Source organism: Phanerochaete carnosa (genome assembly GCF_000300595.1).
Source record: "Phanerochaete carnosa HHB-10118-sp unplaced genomic scaffold PHACAscaffold_8, whole genome shotgun sequence".
Taxonomy (NCBI): domain Eukaryota; kingdom Fungi; phylum Basidiomycota; class Agaricomycetes; order Polyporales; family Phanerochaetaceae; genus Phanerochaete; species Phanerochaete carnosa.
In genome coordinates, this window is record NW_006767635.1 from 2,182,116 (window position 1) to 2,188,872 (window position 6,757).

The window sequence follows — 6,757 nt, forward strand, 5'->3', positions numbered from 1 at the left end:
CAGGTTGTACTCACCTGTAAGTTGGTTGATTGCACTAATGAGCTGCAAAGTGAAGCCCAAGCATAGGTCAGAACTTTTGGATTTCAACCCAACAGTCCCAACCCAGATTCTTTGTAAATATATCTGCTGGATTATCTATACCAGGTACAAAGAGTACCTCAACATGACCTTGCTCAATGACATTGCAGATATAGTAGTAGCAAATGTCAATGTGCTTGGTGTGCTTCTCAGTGACTGCATTTTCTGAGACAAACAGCGTGCCTTGATTGTCACTGCAGATAGGTACAGCGCAATATTTGTAGCCAAGTTAATGGAACATGTTGCATATCCACATAACTTCGCAGCTGCAATTGCTGAGAGCCATGTATTTGGCGTCTTTGGTAGAACCAGCAACTGACTTCTGTGCGTATGAGCTCCAGATGAAAGCTCCTCCTGCAAGCTTGAGGAGGTAGCCAGTCTGTGAGCGGCACTTTGGATCAGCGCCCCAATCTGCATCGGTATAGGCCACCAGACCAAGTCTGGAAGCACCATCATATTTGAGCATGTATTCGCGAGTGCCCTAAAATAGCAGTGAGTATATAATGCACAGTTCAGGTGGTCTTCACTGGGGTTTGTGCTGTATTGTGCGAGCTTGGTGACCACAAATGCGATGTTCGTTCTGGTTCTGAGCATGATGTAAAGGAGCGAGCCAATAACCACTTGATAGTGGCTACGGCAAGCAGCGTTGACTGCTTCTTCATGGGGTTCTGGTATGTAACCTTCGGGAAGTGGAGTTTTAGCCAGTTTGGCATTTGTCTGGCTGCATTGTTTGAGTACATTGTCTAGGTAGGCTGTTTGATCAATGATGATCTTACTGCCAACTCGTTGTATGCGCATGCACAGAAACTCCTTAATGTCACCTAGATCATGAGTACAAGGAAGGTGAGTTGATTGCAGATGCAGTGCTTGAATGTGGAGAAATTGTAAATGAGCCGTGCAGTTTGGTTGTGCTCATGAGCACAACATCTGTTGTGAAAGACTTTGCGCAGGCGGGGGATTCACGAGTAATCAAGGATAAATTCCTAGAATAATACTACATGTTCTTATATAGTTTATCTACTTCCTAATCTGGTCAGACCAATAAAATGTACCTTAGAAAGCTGAGACTGCAAGGAAACATAATGGGGCACAGAGCCGAGAGTGCTCTGCGCGGGTCATATCTAAAACGGGCATGACAGATCCATATTGGGCATGACAGCCTAAGCGCGTCATGTCGGTATCTCTGCCGGCGCGGCTGATGCGCATCCGGCGCCTCAGATACTACAACACTCCCTCTCAACGAGCAGTCATGTTCACGAGGGAGAGCTGCTGGGTGTGAGTAGGGCGAGCGAGCACCTTGGTAAACATGTCGGCGGCGTTGTCTTCGGAGACGCAGTGAATGACGGAGATAGTACCGGCATTGATGAGATCGCGGAGGAAATGATGCCGGATGTCAATGTGTTTTGAGCGGGCGTGGAATTGGTGGTCATGTGCGTATGCGATAGCGGATTGATTGTCCGTGTGAACAGTTGTGGGAGAGTCCGAGGAAGTGCCAAGCTTGGCGAGAAGGCGGCGGAGCCAGACAGCTTCCTTGGCAGCATGCGCAAGAGTAATGTACTCGGCTTCCATCGTGGAAAGGGCGACGGTGGTCTGCTTCTTCGAGCTCCAGCTGATGATGCCGCTGGCGAACTGAAAAGCATAGCCGGAGACGGAGCGGCGGTCAGCAAGGGACTGGGCCCAATTGGCGTCTGAGTACCCGATTAGACCCTTGATGTCAGGACCGTAAGTGAGACTGAGGGCGGCAGTGCCCTTGAGATAGCAGAGGACATGCTTGACGGCTGTCCAATGCGTGGGAGAGGGGCGCGTGGTGAATTGGGATAGCGTCTGGACAGAGAATGCGATGTCCAGATGGGTGCCAACAGCGGCGTACATAAGGGAGCCGATGGCGGCGGCATAGGGCACATCAACGGGCACCTCACTGTCAGAGAGCGGCACGAGCTTGACATTTGGGTCAAGCGGTGTGGCGACAGGATTGGAGTCCTGCATCCCGAAACGTTCGAGGATGGTCTGGACATAGTGTGTCTGATGGAGGGTGAAAGTGTGGGCAGCCCGGTTGCGATCAATCTGAAGACCGACGAAGGTTCTGAGATCTCCCAAGGAGGTGATGGAGAAATGCTTGGCAATCTCGGCTTTGAGATCATTGAGTGCCTTGCACTTTCCGTACAGTGTGGTGTTGTCTACATGGAGCAATGCCATTGTTATGGTGGGCGTAGCCCCGGCCTCCTATTTTATTCCTATTTTCTCCAATTTATTCCACGATTATACGACCCTCCAAACGTCGTCGGCGCATAGGCGCCAGTTTACAAGCCATAGCCGCGCGCTAAACACCTCGAGAACGCATCACCGACGGGCACGCATCAGCGCATCAAATGCGCCCGCATCGCCGCCGCCTCGTCGCCGCATCATGCTTCCTTGGTAACAGCCGCACTCCGATCTCCATCGGACATTCGATCCCCGTCGGCCCGACAACGTCATAAGCCATGACACACCGGCCCCATCTATCTCTGAGTCCGATCGGCAACGGACTTCCTATCCCCGTCGGCCCGACAACGTCATACGGTATGACACACCGGCCCTCGTTTCCCTGCCTGAAGTCCCCTAGACACTAGCAGTCGCCGTAGCACCAGTCGCTTATGTAAGCCTGGTCTGTGCGCAACCTGACTAGTATATAAGGCTCCCCTTTGTTGCTACCTAGCCCCATCTCAACCTCTTGGTTAATTGGGCTAGGTAAGCCTTCACTTGTATCGTAGTACAGATCGCTAATACACTTGGTTAATTGGGCTAGCTGAATAAGCTAACGCACTAGTCGCCAGACCTCGTCAGTGCCGCCTTCTGTTTAGATCCACACAGTATCCCTCATGGTGTGTCGACGCAAGTCCACATCAATTGTTAGCGACGTAGCAGGTTTGTAGTATACACACGGGTCTGCAGTTGAGCGCGTGAAGCCCAAGAGGGTGACAAGGACATGATTTAGCAAATCATTCCAGACGCGGCCGGCCTGTTTCAGGCCATAAATTGCTTTGATCATGATGTAGATGCGCCCAGAGCTGTCATCGTAGCTGGGCACTTGGCGCATGTAGATGGGTTCCTCAAGTGTGCCGTTGAGGTAGGCGTCTTCGTAGTCTATGGTGTCGTTGTCCAGATCAGAGACGGTGGTGATAGCGGCACAAATGCGGTAAGACTCAAGTTGCACGACTGGTGCATAGATCGCAAAATAGTCCTGTCTGGGGATTTGTGAGTAGCCTTGCGTGACAAGATGCGCCTTGTATTTGATGATTGAGCCGTCAGTGTCGCGCTTGATTGCGTACACCCAGTGGCATCCGACCACCTTTTGTCCCTCTGGCAAGTCCCCCAGCTCCCAAGACCCTCGGGCCTTGAGCTGTGTCCTCTTCGCATCCATGGCCGCATTCCATTGCGGTCAGTCCTCCCGCTGCCGCACCTCCTCGATATTCCGTGGATTGTCAAAATCGGCGGCGGCAAAGGCCATGTGTGCCTGGGCGGTAGGAGACAGATCAGTGGGGACTTGTTTACCAGTCTCGTAAAGTTGCCGGTAATCGACGCGCTTTGTGGTGCGGATTGATGCGCGGACGGGCATCGGCACAGAGGCTGGTTCCTGGAGTGATTTCGCAGGTGTCTGGGTCTGCGGTGACGTTTTGGCAATGGCGGGAGCTTCGGGCTTGGTAGAAACTGATGTAGGCGTACCAGTAGAACTCTCTCCCTCAAGCCCGGAGCTTCCGTCAACAAGGGGAATAGGTGCCACACACTGCTGCTGAAAGATTACATTGCGCGAGACCAAAATTTGACGCATACCTGGAGCATAATAGCGCCAACCTGCGCTATTATCGCTGATTCCAGTGAAGTGGTATTTCTCAGACTTGGCATCAAGTTTCCCAGTGCGCCTGTTGTCCGGGACAAGCACCCAGCAGGGTATACCAAACTCCTGAGCATCCTGGAGATTGGGACGCTTGTCCCAAAATAGCTTGTATGGCGTCACACTTTGGAGTGATCGGGTCGGGGACCGGTTTTTATGATAACAGGTGTAAGCGAAAGCTTCCTGCCACAAGAACTTAGGGGATTTGTGCGTGATAAGCATCGCCCGCGTGTGTTCAGCAAGCGTACGGTTCAGACGTTCAGCAACACCATTCTGCAGAGGCGAGTAGGATGCCGTGGTGCAACAGATGATGCCGCGAGATTCTAGGTAGGCCTTGAATTGGCCTTCCGTGTACTCCTTGGCATTGTCCGCATGTATGGTTTTGATGCGCCGAAAGCACTGTGTCTCAAGAAGTTGCTTGAATTTCTTGAAACAATCAAGGGCAGCATTGCGTGTCTTCATGAATGTGATCATCACATACCGGGAGGCAGCATCAGTGAAACTGATAAGATAAAGGTTGCCCTGCAGTGATGCGATCTGCACAGGGCCCCAGATATCAGAGAAGATTAGATCGCTAAGCTGATGAATGCAAGTAGTGGCAATTTTGGAGAATGGAGTGCGCACATGCTTCGCCTGAATGGATGTCTCGCATTCAAATTCAGGGTCTGATGTGGTGTCAACCACCCTCCCATCAACCAGGCCCAGTCTCTGCATCTCTTGCAGCTGGCCTCGGTTAATGTGACCCAGTGTGCAATGCCACTCGTACCAAGTACAAGTGGTGTGCACTGTGAGTGCTCATGACACAGAGGTCGTGGGGGACGGTGTCGGGTGGCAGATTCTCAAATCCATATGATACAGCTGATCACTGACCTTCCACCCGGTACCGATGATTCGGGTACCGTCAACTAGAGACAGCACGTCTCCTTCACCAATAAATTTGATGCCGGCGCTGGTCATGCGACCCAGCGACAACAAATTATAGTGCATAGATGGCACATGCAGGATGTCCTTCAAAGTGGCAGGCACGGTCCCGGCCTTGGTGGCGAACAATACGCGCACATCACCACGGCCCGATGCGGCACAAGCGCTGCCAACACCTGTGATGGTGCTGCCTGGTGTCACGACATAAGTCACGAACGCTGTGCAGTCACGAATGCTGTGCGATCACGTACGATATGATGCTCGGTGGCAGTGTCCCTGAGCCAGGTCTCGCCTTTGGCGACAAAAGCGGGTGTGCTTTCACGCGATGCGAAGGCGTACAAGTCGGATTTGTTTGTGAGTTCGACCACATGCGCATTCGATGTGCTAGACTTGCTGTCATTACCGGAAGTCTGGGTTTTGGCTGATTGGCATTCAGCCTTGATGTGTCCTTCTTTCTAACAGTTGTAACACATGACGCCCTTCTGGAACTATAATTTCCGCTTTGGCTTGGCAGTGCCCTTCGCGATAAAGGCTGTAGAAGTCATAGTTGATGCCGCGCGCTCAGCGCAACAGGCTTCTTCAGATAGAATACGTCCCATGACCTCAGCTGTGGTAGCTGTGATAGAGGTGGAGTTAACGAGGGGGTCCCAGGATTGGAGAAGTGTGGCTAGAATATTCTGAGCGAATTCCAGATCACTCATCGTGCCTTCCATCTGACTATTCTGGAACCTGTATTGCTTCATTTGGCGAATCTCTGATTCTATATTTGCCTCCTCTCCTATCTGCGTCTTCTGCAGTCTCCTCATCACCGTGACCCTTGACATCATACCAGAGTTGGTGAATGTGTTCGTGAGCGTGTCCCATGCATCCTTCAAGGTGGTACAGTCGACGATGTGAATGACAACGGTGGGGGCGCACTGGAGGCGGATGGTGCTTAATGCCTTCCGGTCTTTCGTCTGCCAATTGACTGCCAGAGCCACATCAGCAGGTAGGGTCTTCGTACCCTTGGGATATTCTAACAGCAAAGCGAGTGTGAGAATGTCTTGGATTTGAATGTTCCAGGAAAAGCAGTTCTCCGTGCCCTTCAGGGCTTCGATCTTCGGAGAACTGTCCATACTCTCGAGAACAACGGTTTATGGCGGCACCTAGATAGAGTTCGTTCTGGACGTGGTATCACAGGGTCAATCAAGGTTTGATCAACAGTGGGAAAGGGTCGCATTGACCCTGCAGGTGATGTCGGTGACCGATGATTAGAGCGCGGAGCTCATAACCTGTTGTGAAAGACTTCGCGCAGGCGGGGGATTCACGAGTAATCAAGGATAAATTCCTAGAATAATACTACATGTTCTTATATAGGTTGTCTACTTCCTAATCTGGTCAGACCAATAAAATGTACCTTAGGAAGCTGAGACTGCAAGGAAACATAATGGGGCACAGAGCCGAGAGTGCTCTGCACGGGTCATATCTAAAACAGGCATGACAGATCCATATTGGGCATGACAGCCTAAGCGCGTCATGTCGGTATCTCTGCCGGCACGGCTGATGTGCATCTGGCACCTCAGATACTACAACAACATCATTGAGGGTGAGAATGGAAATTTAGACATAAGATGGAGTAACACTTGGTATTGATTTAAATGCATCAGAGAACACCCAAAGGTACAAAAACAGGGCACTTATATGGAAGCTGTGTAGAATGTGTACTGTGGGTACTATCCTCTACAGGACTGTGTACATATCAGCACTTTCAATTAATACCTAAATCACATATTTTAATCACAGTCTAGTACAACCTGCTTATCGAACATGGTTGTATGTGGGTGCTAGACTGTATCATGTCAATGAGACTTGGAAGACAGAGAGTATACATATTGACAAGCAGCAAAA